Consider the following 23482-nt stretch of genomic DNA (forward strand, 5'->3'; position numbering starts at 1 on the left):
TGATGACCTCGATATTCACTTCCTCAGTTCTAGTGTTCTCCATTATAACTTCTAGGATTCCAGTATGCTGGTATTTGTCTCTTACGATTCTGATATTGTCTGTATAGATTCTCCTGACCCTAGGATCTTCGACTGTTACAACTTGGATGTCTTCAATTTCGAGTCACGCGGACGTAGAATCTTGAGAATATCAATTTCCGTATTCCCATTGTCTCTACTATTTGTTCTCATAATTCTGATATTGTTATCAGTGCAATTTAATTCAGTTCTATTATCTATGGTTTTTAACACTGGAGTTACTACATTCCTCTAATCAATGAATATAATAATTCACGTTTATAAACTTGAATTAAAAATTACACGAATAAATTTCATTATATAAAAATAAATAAATTTAACAATTTATATTATCAAAATTTTGCGATCACTTTCTTGCAAACGTTTGATACCAAACACAACTAATTGTAAGGTTAAATTCGTATAACCTTCTGTAATAATTAATCTTCATATTTTTCTTCAGAAAAATAATGAAAACGATCACGTCGAATATCGTAAAAAATTGTTTGTACGCCCGTGTTTGTACGCCTGCGTTTCTCAAATCGAAAAGTGTCGCTTCGCGTTGATTTTTCGATTAATGGCGAAACCTTGATATATTAATGATTCCGTTCTTCGGTGACATTGTTCGTATGGATCTATCACCGGGGATTTGGTAGTTCTCGGTCAGGGTATCGCTATAATACCCGAGCTACAGCACCCTTGCTTCACCTCTCGCTGTCCCTTAGCAACAGTTCAATTAGTTCCGACTTAACGGCTTTCAGTTCCGGTGACTCGTGACCGGAATCTTGGACAATTATTCGTTGGGCGGAAACTGCGTAGCATGAATTTTCACCCCTCGCCATATAAATCTTTTCTGGGCACTAGAGACTTTCTCCTGGACGCGAACTTGTCTTCAAGCTTTAACACGCCCTAATGACTTCGCGGCATGATATTGTATAATTCATTCATTAAGCTTATATTAATAAAGTACTTAGTCCCTTATAACCAAAGATAGGTTACATAACTAGCTATTCATATTTGATAAAATATCAATCTTATTGGCTCAATAGGCAAACTGATCAACTCTACGTTTTATCAATTTCTTATATTTCATTACACAAGTATACGATTAATATTCGTTGCCAAAGTAAATTTAAAAAATAACGTTTACTGATACCATCACCTTTTCCTGTTTCTCGATTTATGAAATTGATCAATGTGTTTTTTGAATGGCTTAATTAGTCTGATAATTTTGATAAACATCAAAGTCAATAAACAGTGATATAAATTTACTAAATCAATAGTTATCCAAACTTAATAAAAAAGCACAAGGGAACCTCGACAAATGTTTTTATTCATCCGTTGGTATTATCGATAATCAAATAATTAGAATTCTAGTAGATGTCTGACATGTACTGTATGCATTCTACTGTAACGAAGACGCGTATTATAAAACTCGTATAACATACCATGATTCTTCTAATATTATTCATTCGCTATGATATAATATCAATTTCATATGTAGATTAAATAAACGAACCCCGTGAACACGCTTCGAATCCTCGCTGAAAATGCTTCACCGGAAAAGTAATAAACAGAGTGTGAGATGAACGGTTCCAGCTTACACTCTCGAGCTACAGAGAATCATTAAGACGTCAAAAAATCTTGCGTGTTGCGTCGTGCAACACATCGTCTCGCGCTGATGTATAGAAAAAGATCGATTATAGAAGAAGAGGGAGAAGTGGAAGATCATAAAATCAAGTATCCTGGAACGAAACGCAAGTTAGGGGTGGCTTAATGTGTTTGCGCGAAAGCACGAGTACCTATCCGGAAGCGTCTAGGAAATGAAATACCGTTGCGTACGTAAACGAGCTGTCAGAGCTTCTCTCGAGTAAATAACTAACTTTCTTGGCTCCGTATAGCGTCTTAAACCGTCACGAAGAGAGCTCGTTACGTGCTCGATGTCCTCCGTTTCGCAGCGTACTTCTCTATCTGCTATGAACGAGAAAGCTAATGCTCTGATTACGAAGCGTCTACGACTTTGCTGATTAGAATCGTCGAGTAAGTTATAATCGCCGCGCGATATTTGCACAATCAGATTTACAAACAGCGGTAATTACACGTGAGAGCGGTGCTTGATGGAGCTGTAACTCGCCGAGCTTTCCTAGCCAGTTGCATTTTCGCACAGAAGCGACAATTCCACCGGAACTTCTTGCTTTCACGGAATATGTAGAATGTCCGGTAAATTGCTAGTACCACTGCGGAATTACTATACGTACCAATGCGATTGGTTAAATCGAAAATGGAAATACAAATTTGTCCGTTCGAGAGTTAACAGAGAATATGTCGAAAGTTGATATTTTGATAGGCAGGTAGATTTAGGAAAAATATTTGATACATTTTTTTTTTCATCGATCCCAATATTTACGTTGAAATAGCGAAACCCCTCGAAATTGAGCATTCACATAGATTTTCAATACAAATTGTCAAGAAGAATACTTTGACATAGACCTATCGTGTAAATTAATGGAAGGAGCACAAATGTAGCTGTGATTTAGATTACTAAATTTAGCTCGAAGGAAGAAAATCACAGTGAAGATCGCTTTATATTTGTTGTCTTTAACAACTTTGTATTTCAAAACATGGAGTACAAAGCCTCATAAAGTGATAAGTCTATTCTGTACCTCGTCTGTATAGTGTCACATTTAGATATGTTTGAGACGTTTCTAGAAAATAACGTACAATGTCGTTTTCATGGAGAGAATATATCTGACGCAATGAGTATTTTATGAAGAAACGCCGCGCGAAGACGGGAGAAGAGTCAACGATTTTTCTAGTGGCAATAAAGGGACTCTCTGAGTCAAGCAAGACAAAGATTTATGGCTGGAACGTGATCTTATTTTGCCCGAGACTCAACGAAAATCGTTCATAATGGGGAAAATGAGACGCGAGTGCGAAAGCTTGTTATCGAGCTCAATTAATCGAAATACCGCGCGTTCTGAGCGATTCAAATTAACAGCCGCTCTTTGTCAAACACGTGTCTCGTTACCTACTTCCAAAGTATTAATCGACAGAAAATTTGACATCAAAACCGATTGGAAACACTTTAAAACGAATTCTGATAATTCTCATTTTCCTTCGTAAATATTTTGACGAATCGAATAGACATGTTGTTCAAAGAGAATTAATGAAAACGAAAACGATAATGATACCTCAGGATTTGTGAAATACGGAGAATCAGCAGTTATGAACCAGTCCATAGACGTCGTCATATATCGAAGCAAAGAAGAGTATTAAATACGATTATCCGTAGCTGTGGGACTTGGCGCACCCTCAAAAGCAGTTATTAACCGTTACCATAAAAGAAAATAGAAGCTTACGTGCAGCTTCTGATAATAACGTGAACATGATATTAATTATTCTTTTTACGTAGCCCCAGGTCTGATCTCCAAGGATTACACGTTACATCGCCAACACAGTTTACATACGATGAAATGGAGCAGTACTCGGATTACAGATTTATTCATATAGTCAGCGATCAGATATTTAGAATCGATTATCCAACTCTCTTTACGAGAATTAATCCGTCTAATTAAAAGGTACGATAAGAGATTAGAGTAAATATCTCCAAAAATATGTCAACGTGCATCCTAGCGAATAATCGAACGAGAATAGAATTATCGTCTAGCAGTTACGTAGAGAATAACAGAGTTACCATTATAAAATACAGTTCTAGAGAGGGTTTTACAAAACCGGACGATTAAAATTTCACGGGGAAAGTGGGATCCCGTGAAAAGTGAGAAGCGACGGAAAAGTTTAATTTCCTTGTTCCAGGTTTCACCAGCCAGTGTCTAAAACTTTCTTGGCGGTTTAATTTTAACCATTGAAATTTGACAATGTGCGAACGCTCACACGTAGATACACACGCGTGCCGGACTCGTTGGCCAAGTTTTATTAAAATAGTTCAAATTCATCGTGGAATTTCAGCTATCCCCCTCGAAGAGCGATTCCCTCTTATCGTCCTGGATATCGTTGCGCGAACGTTCGAACGACGCGTCGCTCCATTCTTGACCAACTACCAACTGCTTTCTATCGGTGCGCCGTCGACGACGTGGCGGATCTCCTTTTCCTCTTTTGAAAACTTTTATTTTCGAGCTGCCAGCAGTAATCCATTCTCGACGCTTCAAACCAGGAATCATAACTTTGAAACCTCTCTTAATTCGCTGTCCGTAGCCCGTATCGTCTTCCCAACGATTCTTCCTCTTATTTTCAAACGGATTACTCAACGTTCAAACTTTCTCCGATTCAATAAAAGAAATTGTCCGGCGTGTGGCGAGCGGATTTGTTAATTTAATGATTCTGCTTGAAGTGACAGCAGACGGCGAAAGTTTACCAGAGCCCTGGAGTTTCGCCGGTTCGGCACTGATAAGGAGCAACCGACTAAAATTGGATTCATAGTTTACAGACTGCATTTCTGTCGAACTTAACTTTTCCATTTAAGAGGACCTCTCCTTTTCCTTTCACGGGCTAATTCCTTTCTAAAAACATCAATCTTCCAGGAGAGTTTAACTGGCTCTACGAACTGCTTAGATTTAACATTTCGTCAGAAAGTCCAATAGAAGCGGCCATTGGCCAAGCAGTGTAAATGCTATGAATGGAGTGGAATGGTCGAGAGATATACTTTGAGTAAAGTTGAAGTTTGTGCGAAACTACTCCGGATAGACTATTATGTCTGCTGAATATGATTTGCTTGATATGCATTTGAGTATAAGAAAATAGATTTGTCAGATAAGTAACAAATTCCACATTTAATCCTAATGTGATTTTTTGTTACAATCTTGCCACTGTTTCGATAAGTAAAAAACTTTAGGAAGGACTTTAACATAAAATATAGGTATATTGATAATGAATCTTCCACATTTTCTTCTATCTTAAGGAATTTTTTAACGATAACAAAACATGATTGAATCGAATATGATTCTACTTTTCATTATGAAATTCTATTTCAGGTTCTACATTTCGTTTTCATAATACCAAATTTTTGTAGACATGAAAATGCTACTAAATTATAAAACTTAATACGCTTGAATTTAATCAATTAATAATATATCATTAATATTAGTATCTTAACTAATTAATGTAAATGCTACAATACAAATGACTGTAACCATTCTATATCTCCAGATACTAAAGTAATAGTTAAAAAAATGTCCTCGATCGCTAAATTTTCACTTCACAATATTCAGTAACAACCATCCAAGAGAATGCTACAGCTGACACATCGATTAGTATCGATGAAAAATTCAGAACAAAACCATTTTCCCTATTATTATCTTGTACAGTCCCCACGATAAGAATTCACAAAGGGCTACAAACGACTATCAGGCTTCTCCCTTTTTAAAAGGGCGAAACACGGAACGTGCAAGTGATCAAATGACATATGACAAGATGAAAGGATCCGAGAATATCTGTTTCGAGGCAAAAATAAAAAATTGAAAGAAGCAGGTACGATAAGAAATTGGGCGTAGGTCTGGCAGTCACGTGAGATTGTAAGCACGAGAGCAAGACGAAAGATTGCATATAGCGGAGTTTATGGTGAGATGCGTCCATGGTGCGAGTGGAAGACGGGGGTAGAAGATGTCGGAGGATGAGGGCCAGACCAGAAGGACGGCTTATGGATTCTCCCCTTCCTTCATCCGAACTTTCGCGTGGTAACCCTTGGTATAAAAGGCTGGGTGGTGTCAGGACAGTTAGGTCGTCGACGTGACCCGAGAGTTCGCCTGGAACAACCTCCATTTGTACGGGGAATTACATCCGCGTATGAAGAAAAGTATCTCTATAGCGTTCTGTAAATCCAGAGGAAAGAGAAAGAGGGAAAAATGGTTCACCAAGAAGGATCACCGAAGAGAGAGGTCAAGGTAGGATTAAGATAAAAATTGAACGATGGATTTAATAAGAGAATTTTGTACGTGCCGACGCGTTTCGAACGAAAATAAATACGTTGCGTTTTGGCAATTTGATTTCATATTTTTCCAGAATACTTAATTGAATGGTGAAATTTTGTAAAATTTCTTTTCATAGTGTCTGATCATCGTGAACAGAATAAAAGGATTTATTTAAAATAAAAAAAATATATATATAATATTTGTCGAAAATTTCGAGTAAGAAAAAACAACATTTAGCAATAAAACACAGGGAATCGATAAAATAAATATCAGTTAAATCGCGGTTAAAAATTCAAACAGGAACGTTACCAAAATTTTTATTTGTTCTGCAATTTTTATTTTTCCACGTGAAATATATTTTGTAAAATATTCAATTGGATCTTGACAAGTGACATAAACATTTAGTAATATTGGCATCGCTTTTTGTTATTGTTTAACCGAGCAGGGATAGCTTCTGGCATTTTGTTAAAGTTTTATCAAATGATCACTTGATTCGACGTTTTATTTTCACGTTCATCCGTAACTGTGCTCTGACGTAAAATGCACCCGCTTTTTGTCGTTACACGAATCCATAAATGAGATCACGCGCGTTTCTACAAAAAACGACACGGATTTAAGTTCCAAAATGCCAGCACATGAGAATGTATAAGTAGTGAAAAATCTCTAACAACGAAGACCGAGATCCAAACACTTGATATACTGTTCTATTCATTGAGCACGCTACGACTATACAATTTATCGTCTATCGAAATATCGATTCAGAATGAATAGTGTTTAATGTCGTATTAAAGTAGAATCGCGTCACGAACGAAGAGCTCAAACGCGTAATATCATCGCAATAATTCAATGGAACGTGCAAAATGATCTGCATAATCGGAGAATAGAGCGGTACGGAAAGTGGCGTTAGGTAGGATTGATTACTTCCAGCGTGATATTGCGCGCTTATTTAGCATCCATCACCATTTGTTTTCTTTCGGTATAGTTCAACAAACCCGCTCTAGTCTGATAATAGTTACCATATCGATGCACATATGCTGTTGACTTGCGTGAATATGTATTAACGCGGAATCCATAATTTTAGTATCGCAAATTATCCTCTACCTATCGAAGATAGACGAACGGAAATAATTTATTCCTTAATCAAAATTCGATTTTATCCATTTGATTATGAAAGAAAAGGAAGTAGGAAGCAATCGAAAATTTTGTATTTGTCTTGTGAAACTTCAAAGCAACGAATCTTAACCCAAGTTGATCTAATATCAAGGATCGATGTAGTAGAAGTTAGTTAGATCTATAGAAATCCAACAGATCTTCCATATTATTTTTCAAGGTACTTGTTTCTCGAAAGATTAATCCGCTGGAACATAAACCCAGTGAACGTAAAAATATACTTCTTCGAGAATCGCATTACACGCTTCTATCGAAGTTCAACAGGCTCGAAAAACGGCGACATGTATGGGAATTACGGTTTGATCGATGGTTACAGGCATTTCAAGGTGGCGCGTAATATGCTCGCGAATGGAAAGGAGGGCTGTATTCTACACGATTTTCCGAACCGCCATACAGCAACTTACCCCTTCGAGTCCTTACAACCCTTGTCTGATCGCAACCCCTCCCTGGTGTGATTTTTAATGACCGCTGTTAGGATCTTTGTCTGTGACAAAAGTAGTAGCCACCGCCTCGCTACTACGACGATTTATGAATGAAAGAGAAATATTGCCGGTATGTATGAAAACCGGAGCGAATTGAGAGATCTATCGCGTTGACGGACATAAAACATTTATTTGCTCGGACAATACGTTAAACAAACAGGACCATTCGGTAAACTTGCTTACGCGTTATCTGGTCGTCGCGTGACTACAGCTGTCCATCACGGTTGACAGCATTATTCGCCAGATTCTATCGTCGATATCGCTTCTATCTTCCGCGAGATAATCATCGCGGCCATTGTTAATTATCAATATATGATCGACCGCGAGCGAACTTCGAAGAATACCATGGATATTTCGCGACCGAAAGCTGATAGCTTGCGGTAGTGGAAAATATTTTCAGCGCTGCAACGCTGGAAGTGACGCAGAGGACAGGGTAAACAAAGAAACGTCAAACGAATGATTGGTACATAACAAACGAGAAGACAATCACGATGCACTAGGCTTGAAAAATCAAGCGAAACGCGGAAATAAAAATTAGATATACGCAATAAGAAAGATTAGACGCGAACGAAATGAAAGGTCGTCCAATTTTCCAATGGGGGCCCTTCAAAGACAGCCAGCACATGCTTCTGACATGGTCATAAACAATATGAACAACCATCGTCGCCCCCATTCGTCTTTTCAAACACAATTAGATCCTTTCCAGCCTGGTTGGAACCTTTGATCTTCATATCCGTGATATATGAACTCCGTGTCACGTTTATCGACGTTAATCGTTCACTCTCTCCAGTCTAGAGAAAATATTTTCTTTCTACGACGATAAAGAACTCGATCGTGGGTCGTGTTAAGCTAGAATTTCCTATAAGCATCAAACATATGTCTCCGGATACTTTTAGTTTGATACAGCGTTCACACAGGAAGATTTGCTGTCAGTGTGAAGCGGTCGTATTACGACAAGTACATTGAAGAAGTATAATATTTAAACGATCTTCATCTGTTACATTCACACCAAACTATACGTCCGACACTTGTAGACAATTCCATTTATAGACACTGGAGACATGTGTAGAACTTTAATACAATTTGTAACTCGATCGATATATCTATTTATTTCCAAAGGCAACACGGTACTAGGATAGATGTGGAAATGTCGGGCAAACCGATTGTCGGCCTCCTGCGAGGTTTCTACGCACAAACACCATATTTTACAGTATCAATCATAGAATGCAATAAACGGGTCCAACGAAGGAGAGAGCAGCGTTACGTTGCTAAGATACAGAATCGGTTAATGGCACTATTATGTCTAGGCTGGCCAAACTCTAGCGAGGCAGGGGCCACCACGGGGGTGGCTGACAGAAGGGGTGGCAGGAAGGGTGGACGGTTGGATGATGTCGTCGCAACGTGCTACCAGCTGTGACTTATGACGTATCACGGCGAACGAACAACGCCAGGCACCCCGTTGGTGGGCTTCAAAACTGAGCCTCGCGCGTTCAATAAGCCATGATTTATCGAGAGGCGCATTACGTGCAAGCTTTAAATTCTTTTTTGTAGTAATAATACACCGGCCAAGTGTGTTCCAAGTATATAATACAGAGAAAAGAGAATGACGATGAAATCGTAGAAATGAGAAAATAACTTATAGCTATATAGCGCGAGATTAATTCGGGGCAAAGGTGTGTCGCGGGCGAGTTCCCGAGAAACTCTCGACACCGATTCTAAACCGAGTTCGCTTTGATTCAGCGCGATAAATTCTAATGGTACACGATGAACGATAGGATTACGTGACGTGGAACGAAGAACGGCCAGGTTAGTAATCAACGAGATTTCAGTTGCTTCCGAGAATTCGTTGCGAAGCGAATTAACAGAGGCGGGGAAAAGCTTCGCGCCGTGATATTAATGCATTACTTTAATTATGAAATATACTGCGACTAGAGAAACGTTACGACGATTAAGTAAATAACCCGTATTTCATTATTACGCTCCTAATGCGACGAAACGTTACGAGCTACATACATCGGCCGCATTAACGTAACGAAATCGCTGACGAGATATACGACACGTGAAAATCTCGCGATGAGTCATAGTCGCAAGATTAATTACCCTTTCGCTGCTACGTTTGCAATAAACATTACCTGATCGTTGATCAGAAGACATCAATCCTGATTCGGGGATAAATGAAAATGTAAAATTCTTTCAACGACAGAGTTCGAGAGGGACCGCGTTCGGACGATAGTCTAGTCCAGTCGCGAGACATTTTCATTATGGTATATCATCTCGCGACGCTGCGTGATCCGATTATAGCAATTCTCGCAGACGAATCGAATCACGGACGGAAATAAATTTTCTGTTCGATACGATCGTCTTTGCCTACGTTCGTACGAAGGGTGATATAAAAACGGCAGCGATACTGGAATATTATCGGCAGATTAAACCGCCGTTCATTTGCACGTCTGCTACTTGAAAAGTAATTACCTCGTTGTCATCGACAGACCACCATTGAGCCACGGGGAGGCTCAACAGCTGCGAGGGTGAACCTCTTCATTATTTTCCAATACCTTTGCACTCGAGGCTGCTATCTCTCAGAACATAAGTGCCGGCTTTATATTCGGACGAACGGGTAAGAGTTTCGAGAAATTAGCTGAACAATTATGTATTATATCCTGTTACTCGTGAAAACAACCTAACCCCTTCGAGCGTGATTCCCGAGTCTCGATGATCTCTTGTCTCGTCCCTCCTAAAATTGCTAAAATAGGGATCGAATAAAAGAGAATGAAAATCGACAATATAGATATTTACAAATATTCAGTCCACTGAATATCCATCGAAATGGAAAGTTGAACGTACGCGGGATATAAATTGAATCTCAAAGTTTTGATAAGGAAAATATGTTCAAATATTTTTATAGGTTTAAAAGCGGCTTTTATAAATCATTGATGAGCATTTTAACAGCTGTTGAGGAGAAGTTGTTCATCATATTGCGTATGTAAGTATCAGTGACCGTGTTTATATTCGCATTAGCAATATTAATAGCCATAATACCTGCAAATAATCACAAGCAGAAATAATGGATTGACTAATCGGTGTTAGTAACGCAATTTGTAAACCAATATACTAAAATAAACGGCTATCGCGTTCAGTTAATGGAAACAGATCCGCTTGAATTTCCAAATGAAGTTGGAGATAACCAAGGCTTAGTAAATAGCTATACATGATCAAACTGATAATTAACAAAAATAAAAAGAAATATGATAGAAAACTACAACGAAACTTCCTTTTCTTATCCTTTCCTTCTATTTTTCTACATTTTCTCGTTTTAAGCCAAACACAACTAAGTTAGTATTAATGCATACGATTTCCGACTTTACCTATATATTTAAAAAAGTTCGTCACTGAAAATTTAAAATATCTAATACATCAATTTTTCGTAAACATTCTTCGTAAAAAAGTACAATCCTATCCCTGAAAATTATTAAACAAGTAAATTTTAACATCATACATGTAAATTTATACAACAACAGACAATTTGTGAGAGACTAGAGAAACATTATGAAGAGCCGTCGTAACTCGTGAAATTTCAGACAAAGCTAGTGTGCTTCAACACTACGCCACGTAACATAATTCCGGATTATCGTTTAACCCGTTAATTCGGAAATATGGAGCGAATTGCGTCAATGGGGAGGGTCTGAAACTTCTCGCAAAGTTCTCTTGTTTTTCGCCTACGCTCGCGATAATTCTTCAGCGAGGATTATGTGCGGTACGTCTGTGTAAATCGGAACGTTTCTACTGTTCCCAAACGGTTCGTGCCTTACTCTCACTCTCCTACGCCTTCTCGCTGCGTGTTATCCCTACTTCAGCTTTCTTATCCACTTACTCTCTCTCTCTCTCTCTCTCTCTCTCTCAATCTTTCTCTCTCTGTCTGTCTGTCTCTCTCTCTCTACCTAATAAGCTCGTTCGAGCTTTCTCTCGTTGTTGAGTAAACGCTTCAAACATGCACACTTTGAAGTCGGTCGCTGGTTAAATAGCCCAACGGCCAAAGCAGCCGTGCGCACACCACGATGTTTTGATTCGAAACACCCTCGGACTGTATTTAGAAGAGATTGCACGTTTGAACGGTGGAGATTGCCGGCTTCCCGATTATTAGCACGTTTAAATAGAACACGGTCCAATATACGCGATAGGTGTGGGAAGTGAAAGGGTAAACGTGACCGATCGCGCGACAACCGGTATTTAACCGATACAAAATCCTGCAATTTCGTACGATGGGAAACTGGAACTGAAATCAATGTCTACGAGCGTCCACGTGCATACGAGATGTCGTTAACGGATATTAAGATGAGAATAGAAATTATTGGGAGAATTAGTTGAGGAAATTGTAACTGTGAAACTGCAATCGGCAGAGACGAGCAGAGTTTGGACGATTAAAAATCTCGGTACAACTAGTTATATCGCGAAGCAACTGCTGTAGCAGAAAACGGGGCGAACTGGTTTTCGTACGATCAGCAAAGTTAAGCTACAGTGAGCACGGTTTAGCTTATATGCTATAGAATTACATGGGTGACTATTTGGAAACTCTGTGCTCTATGCTCGGTGGATCGAAACCCATTCTAAATTCTACGCTCTCCGTTAAAACCCCAATGGAAATTGATATCGATTTACACAATGAGAGAAATATCCAATGAACGATGAATTTTACAAAAAATATACGGGAAGATTTCAGCTTAATCTTATTATGATATTATTCCAAGTTCCTTCTGCCTAATCTTGCTTTCGTTTCTTCGAATATGTTTCCTTATTCGTAAAAAAAAAAATGAATTTGATATTTATAATCTAAGTTTACATTATCTTTATGTTTGTCTATTTGAATTAGAGAGTGTATTAGAAAATAAGAAACATGATTGAAAGAGATCTCAGAAATATTGAGAACAATTCGAATGCTCAATCCTACACATAATTAATTTCCATTTTCAGTGTTTCCGAAAGATCATACATATGCAGTATTTACTTTTACTTGCAGTCAACTATAAAAGAACTCGCATAGACGTAGTCACCAATCTGAATGCTCCCTCGCCAAGTGTAGCACATAAATGTGGTTAAGAAAGAAATTCGATTAAATCACTTGCCTGACAGATTCTTTTGAAATCGCTGGTACGACATTAATATGCCGCAAGCGTAACGAGCACGTCGCGAGATAAGATCGAATGATGCATCCCATGCTTTAAAGCCCCAGGACCATTGCATTCGAACGCAATCGTGGTCCTTTATGCGTCCTCTGATGCGATTAGATGAGAACGAATAGTTGTTTCGTGTAGGGTACTTGAACTACGAGGGACGATCTCTTTGTAGGGAAGTTTATCGCGTAAGCACAGAATAAAATGACATTGTGAATTTTACGAAGACTGTAATTTAGCCGTTGCCTCGATGTACAATTATGTTTTCAGACGTAATATATTACAAAACGCGTATTTTAGAGCGTGTAAATACAAAGATTTCTATATTATTAAATCGTATTAATTATTAAATTATATTGTCAGGCAATTTTAAATTATGATATAATTACAGTAATTGACATCCATAATAAACACAATGAATCTTGTTTATTAGTCGTATAATACACGTGAAAATTTAATAAACGGCTATATTACTATTTAATTAATAAATTAACGGGCACTCTCCAATTACAATTATGAATGACAAAAATAGACGATGAATTATTTGAATAAATTAAACTCGATTGAGATAACCACTTCATAAGTGTTTGCAAATATTATCAGATGTATTCGAAGTACACATCTCGTTCAACGATGTAGTTATTAATGTTTCTTTGCCGCAGCAGATCATTTGACCTCGTCGTTGCGCAACATTTGCAAAGGAAATCAATGACCTCGAAAATAGAATTTCATTTTTGTGATCAAAACGAAAGTTGGAATGTGTGTAGACATCCATCTCGTGTTTATTAATCAATTTCCCGTGTATTTATTATTCATCGAAGGTTTTTCTTTTGTTTCATTCGTTTACTCTCTTATCACTTGGAACTTGTCGAAACGTGAATGTAATAAAAAGTTATAAAATGGTAATGGATTAAATAATTCACAACATATTATTGGAATACACGAATAAAAGATTCAATCAAAATCTTAAACGTGATTAAAAATATATGTAATTGCAGGAATTTATTAAAATATTCTTTCGTGCTCATTAGGTATTTCTATAAAATCGGATTTATAACAAACAAGTACTTGCGAGAATTATGTAATTGTTTGCACAAACGGCGCATATTTAATAAATTACATTCTGCAAGCTCGATTATTTCACATTACACATGTATAATGTTGCATGATCAATGCTTTAATGAGAGTGAAGTTTCATTAAGAGTATTAAATACTCAACTGCAATCTTCTGAAATCTGTTTCCACGTGATCGAATTAGTTGTCTCGTTAAGCGCAAATACAATTTTCCGCGCTGAAGTTTCGTGCGGCGATCGTGGTGAAATTTTTGATAAAATTAAAAGTTCATTATTCAATGTATGACAACAACACGGTTCTATAATTGTTTGTTATGTCGGATAATTATTGTTTACGTTTCATTATCTATAGACAAATAGATACGAAATTAATATAATACATTTATGCTAGAAATTAAAATACTGTAATAAAGTTTGCTCTTGACCAATTATATAAAATTTCCTTTCTCTCAGCTAATGAATTTTCTTTTGATGCAATGATAACGAATCCAAATCCAGAATTAATTTACGATACACAAAGGCATTAAATTATAAGAGATAAAGGAAAATAAGCAAAATTTTTAAATAAAATAAATTCAAACTTTCTATATTATTGTTTCTATATATATTGATTGTTTCTATATTAGTTCATTTAATATTTCATACAAAGCATACGGAACATCCTATTAATGGTTATCGACAGTTCCAATAAATTCTATTAGTTTTACACCGTATACTCATAAAGAACGGCAACAAGAAGCGGCCGTTATTGCTTACGAGAGAACATCGCCTGTAGTACGTGATCGTCAGACTTTACAGGGCGAAATATACGCGAAAAGTTAGTCTTTTCCCAGCAGAGAAGGCACGAGAAGTAATTTGAAGCGAGATCGAAGCGAAGCTTTGATTACCAGCTTGACTAACGAGACTTCGTCCTTACTAGAAAACGGGAATGGCGGTTCGTTCGTTCTCAGCTACCTATCTCCAGAGAATCGATTTAGCAACGGCAGTACCATCGTACTCCGCCGATTCTTCGACAATGAAAGATCGATTTCACATTTGTAATCGGGCGAACGCGACATCAACTACCGCCTTCGCCTCGCAAAGACCGAGAAAAGGAAGGAAAAGAGAAGGAAAAAGTAGTCTAAAAGTAGTCAACGCGATCGAAAACGAAGAATTAACGGAAGCCGTTGTTAACTTTAACGTAATCGACGAAACGAGAATTCGGTTGGTGAATTCAACAGGGAGTATATCGATACGGATCGATGTGCTTCCTAGTACGCAGTTACGGAGGGAGAACAACTCGAGAGAGGGAAATACTTGAAGATTTTCAAACGAATTCGCCCGACTTCGATAACTCAGTTACAAACTCCAGGTTTCGATTAAACGAAATATCAGGAAACCGTTTGCGTGTGGGCGAGTGCATTCGTTGGGCAACAGAGTCGGGAATATTCGCTTTTCTGTTAAAAAACCGGTGAATATAATTTTCTGAACGGAGCCTCGACATTGGTCAACGATGCCACCGAGAATTTTATACAGCGACGGTAAAAAGTTTCGTTTGGCTCGTAATTGAATTCGTTCGCGACCAACGAATCGTATAAATATTGTTGCTCGCGAACGATTCGAATATCGAAAATATTTTCATATCCCAAATATTTTTCTTTCCCCGGGAACGCCACGCTCGCATTAGATGCTGTAAAAACCGCGAAGAGATATTCCATCGTGCGCAGTGGAAAAGTTTTTAACTTTTTGTCGTTCTTCGTTAGTAACTCTATGGACGAACGTGCGTCGTAATATACGTTGATACTGCATGTATAATGAACGTGCCAGCCAGGTGTGTGTATCGATTACTTCCAACATTCGGTTCGCGATATTGAAGTAAAAGGATTATGCATATCAATGGCACCAATATTCGGTTACCCGGGTATTCTGACCTCGGCGCGGTCCCAATCCATCGGTGAATCGGAGAAGGGCTGTAAAAGGTATAAATAGACCAAAATTTCAGATCCTCTGATTATCTGGCGAATGGTTTGAAAACGAAGTACGGGAATCGACTATTCCAAAATACTAGTTTTATTTAAGCAGATTATCGCTATAATGCGATTTACGAATATAAATGATCGTCTCCCTATTTATATGTTTGTACTACTATATATACTGTATCACGACATGCCGGTTTAATTATTGGTATTTGGATCCTGTACTAATGGGTGCAATATTATTTGACGTTGCTGAAATCTGTTTGAAATTAAATGAAATATAAATTCAATTTAAATAACGACACATTTTTAGAACAAGATAGGATAACAACGTACACATATGTCTCGTTAAACTTTAATTTGTACAGTTAAATAGAAATATGTTAACAAAAATTTTAATTTGATTTTATAATTCGTAATCGTGAAATATATGATTGACGACTACTGGAATATCGTCCGTTATATAATAGTGAAATGGCAATGTTTGTAACATTTAAAGTATTCGAGAAGTAGCAGTCACAGATTAATGTTAATATTACTAAAAATATTTCTCAAACAATTGTTTCTAAATTTTTTGCTTTAAAACGTAAAAAGATTGCAATAACTGTCTACATGTTTTTTTGTAAACGACCGCCAACTTCCTGCGCGCAAATAAAAATAAAAAGTACATCAAGCAACACAGTGATTAAACAACGAAGGGAGAAAACAGAAAGAGAAAGAGAGAGAGAGAGAAAACCCGTTTAAAGGATGTTGCAGCGAATAATGGAAAGTCTGTCGACGTTAAAGCGATCGACGGAATAAATAACTGATGGTAAGCGCACAAAGCGTGTACTGCGCGACTTCACATGTCCTGTAAAGGTATATACGCGGCGGTTGCAAGGACGCGAGGCTAAAAGGTAGTCACCGTAGGGATATATTCTTCTTCCCTTCCCACTTTTCGTATTTCATTCTCAGTCCAGGCTATGAAAAGCTTCGATGCACGCCGCCCGGGATGGGGCCATTTAATACATAGGTACATATGTCAAGCAATAAGCGAAGTAGATACACTGAAATCTCATATTCGCCCCGAAGCATCTCCACCCTTTCCGCCAGTAGAAAGGATATCATTTCAATAGATGCTACTCGCTCCTGTTCATCGACTGACAATCTCCCATCCACGAATATCGTCCCGTTAGTGTAAAATCAAACGAGAACCTAGGCAACATTTTATCAAGGATCACGTCGATCAGTCACACCGTTTTCTCTGCATCGATTTTGTCACGGTATCCGTTGCTATATAACCGGCAATATTAACTAATAATTTTCCTGGAATTTTCCACGATCGTTGACATTAATGCTTGGAATTTTGCGTGATAGAAGTTTCGTAAATTGGATCGTTGTTAACGGTGAAAGTAAACTTTTACTCTTGCACATATTTTAGTAGCGCTTTTCGAACAAACTGTTTATACAGGGCTATATGAATAGATGAGAGATATAGTTATGAATTTGTGAACGCATATATCGCCGTGTCATCGTAGCTATTTATTAACGAGATGAATATGTAAATGATGTATATTATGGATATGTAAATAAATCGATCTGAACCTGCAATTATCGCTTGGATTGTCCCGAAATAATGTTTTGAGATACCTTCAAGAGTTTTAAAAGCATAAGCCATAAAGGTATAAGAGTGTTTAAATAAAATTCATGAAACCATTCTAGAGAATAGTCGTGCAATCTAAGAGATATCGTCAAAGGAACATTTCACGTAGCGCTTTCCTTTTCTGCTATCGCTTACAAAAGAGTCCCAGCAGACTGTCCCAGTTTTCAAAATCACTTTAGATGCTTAAAACCTAATCCACTCCGTCCGTAAATGACAGAGATCCGAGGAACAAAAGCATCGAGATGAATACAAAAAAAGAAGATGAGAACAAAAATGGAAAACGGTACACGGAGGAAAAGTAAACCAGTGGAGACTAATTCCAGAGGAAAAAGGCGAGATGCAAACGTGTCGCCCTAGGCGCACTGCGACATTCTTGGGTAAACACGGTGGTTATAGATAAAAGCTTTCAGGGTTTCCCGGATGTTTTTAAATATGGGTTAGTCTCAAGCATACGACAACGAGAAAATAAGACAAAAGATACTTCGTCCTTGTTATTCGAATATATTGCCTGGAACCAGCTAGACATCGAAAATCACGTGTTTGGATAAATACTTGAATTCAACATTACCGTATTAATATATTTTTATCCAACAATTGATTTTTTATGAATTCCACGATTTATTTCACGATTTCAGGAATTTCTGATTAAAATACAATACAATCGTATTCAGTCGAATTCGATTAAAAAAACCATTTTACGAGCAACGAAAAATAAATTCCGTGTGTTATTCCAGGAAAAATTTCCAAATTGATTGATAAAGATATTGAAAAACTTTTTGTATATTTTACCGACTAATATTTCCCACAATTTATGTAAACGAAGAATTTTATAAAATATTGCTACATCCAAGGCACGCGTTACCTGCATTTAATATTTGTTTCATTTTCCTAACGATTAATATACATTTATATGTAACAGCGAATTAAAGGATTTGTCGTTTATGTACGATCTCTTAATTAACTCAGGTAGCTTATATTTTACGTGTTAAAATTTCTCATTTAACCCCGTGTGAGAGAATCACGAAGTTAAATCTCTCGAGCTCGTTTGAGAAAGAAAGAAAGGTAGGCATGCTTAAGAGGGACTTTCGTTTAATTAGAAATTTCCATACCTCGAAGATGTCGTGTTCGGCAACGCGTCCCGACTTCCAGCGGCGTCACTCAATTATGCAACGTTAGTGTACCATTTGTGACGGTGTATGATTAATTAATTATGTAACGTAATCAAGGTAACGCGTTTACACGCCAAAGCCCGTTCCACTTGTACGCACTATCGATGTCGTATCTGGTGAAGAACACTGTCTAGCAACGTTTTCGACGTACCGACGTATCGTTGCACTGGCATAACGTCGCGAGTCACGTTGCATCAAGAAACTACCTGCACTGTTCGAAACTCCCGCCACGCTCTCACGCGGTTGTTCCTTACAGCGGCTGTCACGTAAACATCACACTGTTACTCAACCACAGACACGTTTCGCGATAAATCAACACAACCTCGTAACAGCGTGTCGCGAACTCATTCTACGAACGCAGCGGGTGCCACGTAGAGAAGAAAACAAAAACAAGAGTCCCCCCCGGCCGGCAGCGACACTCGATCAGTCGTCAATGTCACGAATCAGCAGCGATCTTTGTCTTCGAGAATGTCAATTTCTCGTTGACTGCGTATTTACCGTACACCAGCTTCATGCTCTGACCGCGACTCCATCCACAAATTCGGAATCCTCGTTCGCACTAAGCGTCATAAATCCTCTCAACGAAATACCGTTGCCTTGTAATCGTTTAGTCTGGAGCAATCGCCGACAGACAGCACTGAAGCATGAATACCGCGAGAACCACACTGAACTTAACCTCGATTCGAGTTCGTCGTAGAACACACACTCGACGTTCGACAAATCCGAAGGCTACGATGTCGCGGATATTCTCGTGGCGACGACACTTCGCGACACGATGTGCACATGTGACCGTACCGAAAGTGGGCCACTCGTCGAATTAAGCAGAAAAACGGCACGAGTAAACCCGCGCGTTATTATTCGTCGTTCGATAATGATTTCGCGAATATATGGCTCAGCGCAGAAGCAAAAATTCGTAGGCTCTTGTACGATCGTCGAACGACGAAATAGCAAAAGGCACGGAGAGAAAAGGCGCGGAAACCCTCCGCTCGCGAAACGGCCCGGTGACTGAATCGAGCGGTGGACGAGGGACGAGCGACGAGGAAAACAGGCGAGTCTGTCGAAAGGGTGGGGGTAACTGGAAAGGGTGCCTGAAGATACACCCATGCTTTACGCATGCGTATACCGTTCCTTATTCCTTCTCGCTCCTCGTTCGACTGTCCTTCACATTTTTGTTCTCGCTTCCGTCTACGCGGTTACGCTCGTTTCCTCGCTTCACCTCACTCGCACACCTTCTTTCTCGTCGTTTCATCCTGGATCGTCTTTTCTCTCTCTCTCTCTCTCTCTCTCTCTCTCTCTCTTTCTCTTGATCACTCTTCGTAGGCGCACACGGGGTTCTTTAGGCTCGCTACGTGCCTTTATTACTGGCCATTATTTCCCCGGAATGTTGTTAACCGTAACACTACGAAATGATAAATTAATTTGTTCTCGTAGCGGCCTAGGCGGGAAAGTGTATCACGCCAAGGAGGGCTCTGCGCACGTTTTCATGAACGGGGAAAGTTATAGGGTGTGCGGGAAGATACAGTCGCGAGGAGGCTCGATATTGCCGACGAAGACTCGAGTATTCCGTCGATGTTACGTTTCAATTTTTTCCCTCGAATTCGCAGCTCCGTGAATGGATTAATTCGTATGATGAATTTCGTACGTATATGAGTTACAGTATAAAATACAGTAAAGTATAAGAGAAAAGCCGAATATTCCACGTAAAGTTTGTATAATTCAGTTTGTAGATTATATATTTATTTTGTATCTGTTTATGGTTACTTAGAGTTTGCATGAAAATCCTGATGATATCTTGAACATTAATTTTTTATAAGCGTTAGTTATGAAAAAGCAAGAAAATTTTGCATGGAGCAAAATAGATTATTTAAACTAGATTGCTGTGCTGCCATGTGAAATAAAGATAAGAGTACTTTCGCCGAAATAACATAGAAAAAGTAACTGTGTACTGTAAGAAGGCAAGAAGATATAAAAATTATCTAAAGCAGAGAATAAAGTGCGATATAAATATATTTTTTATAGATATTAGAAAACCGTACTATAGTGTAACCGTAAAGGCTTGATTAAAAAAAAAAAAAAGAATACGTATACCTTTGACGACTATAAAAAAATTATTTTTCCTGATCCCATTATCCATTACACCACGCCAAGTAAATTCCACGCGATTACCCAGCAAAGCAAGCGTTTTTATATCTATTTTTAAAACGAAGCTATTACAATAAAGCCTCTACCTAAAACCATCGATTATCATAAAGTTCCGAATAAAATGCTGAAATCAACTCGTATAAAATCCTCTATTACCCCATATCATCCTAATTGAATGTTTCTATAGTACATTTAATATTCGTTACTTCTTTTTAAACGTGATATGTTGATATTGTTTCAATATTCTATCGTACGAGCTTATCGGCACGAAAAATACAGGACCATTAATAACGAATAACTGGACTGGGGTAAAATCTAAACGATCAAATAATACTTTCTATCGATAAATGAGGTCGATTAAATCAATTCATCTGCTCTATTTGGGTATCGATAGTGACCAGTTTCTGACTCGGTAAATCGCTCGATACGGCCGTGATCCACGTTCGCACAGTTTGTAGCAACAACCGGCTCGTTACCAACATGTTCAGCCAAAGCTGACAATAGGACTTCGTCCAACAGCACCTCTCTATGTTCCCCGTGGCTCTTGTCCGCCGTATATATGAGCGTGATAATCGTAATACAACGGATGAAAGACCGGACGCATAATAGTGACAGGGCTGAGAGCGTTAGTCGCGGTTGACGGAACGTAGTGCGTGTTGTTCCGTTCTCTGTAATCGATGGCTTGTCACACAATCGCGTTATCACTTTTCGTCCCGCAGCACGCGGAATCGTGCAGTACCGCAAATGTAGGAATACTGCGTGGCAACGCGTGTGCACGAGATTTTATTGCTTCCACCGATATCACTTTCGAATGAGCACATCGCATAAATTCGCGTCCAGCTTAAACGATGACGAGTGTTCCTCGATCGTGATCACTGACTATCCGTGTTTGACTATCGATACGCTTCGATTCATAGGATGAATCGTTGATAAATACCAACCTACGACGATATAACGTTTCTAATGCGTTTGGTTGTTCCATTGCGTATACATTATGTATCGTAAGTGCACACGGATGGGTACATTGAACAAGCAAGTGGTTTCATTATTAGCCAATGCAATTAACAAGGCAATGTCTTTAGGTCAGGAAATCATTTATGTTAATGAGCTACTGGTACGGTATACATCTAAGTACGCGCGCGATCTGCGTAATTCACGACTCAAAAGGTAGACTATCCTGGGTCCAGGGAATTTCGAGCGGTTGGCGTAAATATTTTATACTTTGCGAGAGTTTCGTTAACGTAAGTATACGACGTACTGGTTTTATTATATTGAGTAAAAATTTAGTTTATCTTCGTTTAACTCATTTAATTAGTTAACTTTATTTAGTTAATATAAATAAAGAATTAAATAAAATATCTTGTAATTTCTACAAATGTTATCAGTTCAGTTTCAAACTTAGTCAGTATAATCATGATAGTCGAAATTTAATATCTGGCGAAATTTAAAAGTATTTCATACAGCACACATAGTATATTCATAAAAGGTATCTACTCTTTCATGCGCCTGTGTATATGTTTCATATAGTAACATTTTCCTTGGTTCACATTTTTTCATTCATCTTCTCTTAAGATGCGTTATTGATATCACCCTATCTTACATATCGAAAGCAGACGATATTTTACTATACACCGTGAAACGGGAGTATAAAATTCCTGTTCGTCCAAAGAAAACGAGGGTAGTTTCATTCTGTAGGAAGTATTTTGGAATTTATTTTCGTCTTTCAATTTCTGCTCCCTCGTAGGTTCCCTACAGATCCATTGAAGTATCGGGAATCGTGATGAAGTCTTCTATCAGATATAAAACCATTCAGGTCGCTCTTCAAACCCGATACACGACATATCTACGTTGCCACCAGTTTCCATGATCGTGTCGAATATAACGTGCAAAATGAAGAAACTCGACTTTCAATTAAACTCCAATTCAATTACACGTGTTCTATCGGATTCCTCTATCTCTGATTGCCTACTCGCGCAGACACCGCAAACGCTTTCCATCGTTCTTCTAGGAAATAATACGGTTAACCCCTTCCTACGTGCGATCCATCTACGTATAATAGCTTCTCTACGTGTACCTTACGCGAGCAAACGGTCTCCACGTAACGTTTATCGCCGACGATTCCGCGAAATTTTCCATTGGAAACGCTCGTAACACTCTAACTATGTTTTACGCGTTTAATAAAGTTGAAACGATTAAATTGTACGCACCGCGCTATCGAAATCAGCCGTGTATCTGATTTAAATGTATCAATTTTAACGATAATATTTCTTCGTTCGCAAGCTGCACTCCCGTACTATGCAAATTTGCCGTGTAAAAATGGAAACGGAATTATAACGATGGGGGCCGTGCGGCTTGAAGCACCCTTTACACTCGTCTACATTCATACAACCTGTATCCCTCTCGTAACCTCAAACCTATCTGGATTCTGCACGATTTAATGCCGCTTGTCAGGAGTTTACGACTTGTGCCAAGTCTCGACGGACGGATGCCCTTTTCCATGCCCCCTCGATCTTACCACTCCAGCCGCTGATTAGGTAAATAGCCTAAAGGTTCGTCCCTTACGTCTCCATATCCGTCACTGTACCAGGCTCAGGGTCTGAAGAGGAATGTGATTGCATATGTATTGGCGGTGAACCTAGTAAACTGATAGCCTTCTTCCTTAGGGACGTATCAACGTGGAAAAACATGTGATAGCCGGAA

General features: G+C 38.5%; 1 protein-coding gene across 3 annotated transcripts in view; it reads right to left on the bottom strand.

The window, feature by feature from the left end:
* Positions 1 to 23482, bottom strand: part of LOC117213552 (semaphorin-2A) — a 553485-nt gene that overhangs the window by 436739 nt on the left and 93264 nt on the right. For 2 of the 3 annotated variants that reach the window (XM_033458980.1, XM_033458978.1), the window contains exon 1: positions 18581 to 19642. The exons of the other annotated variant lie outside the window; for it this stretch is intronic. The gene's annotated coding sequence lies outside the window, so the exon portion shown is untranslated. Of the gene's footprint in view, positions 1 to 18580; positions 19643 to 23482 lie in introns of those variants that run through there. 3 annotated transcript variants of the gene reach the window in all.

This window comes from Bombus bifarius, unplaced genomic scaffold (genome assembly GCF_011952205.1).
Source record: "Bombus bifarius isolate JDL3187 unplaced genomic scaffold, Bbif_JDL3187 scf7180000009125, whole genome shotgun sequence".
Lineage (NCBI taxonomy): Eukaryota > Metazoa > Arthropoda > Insecta > Hymenoptera > Apidae > Bombus > Bombus bifarius.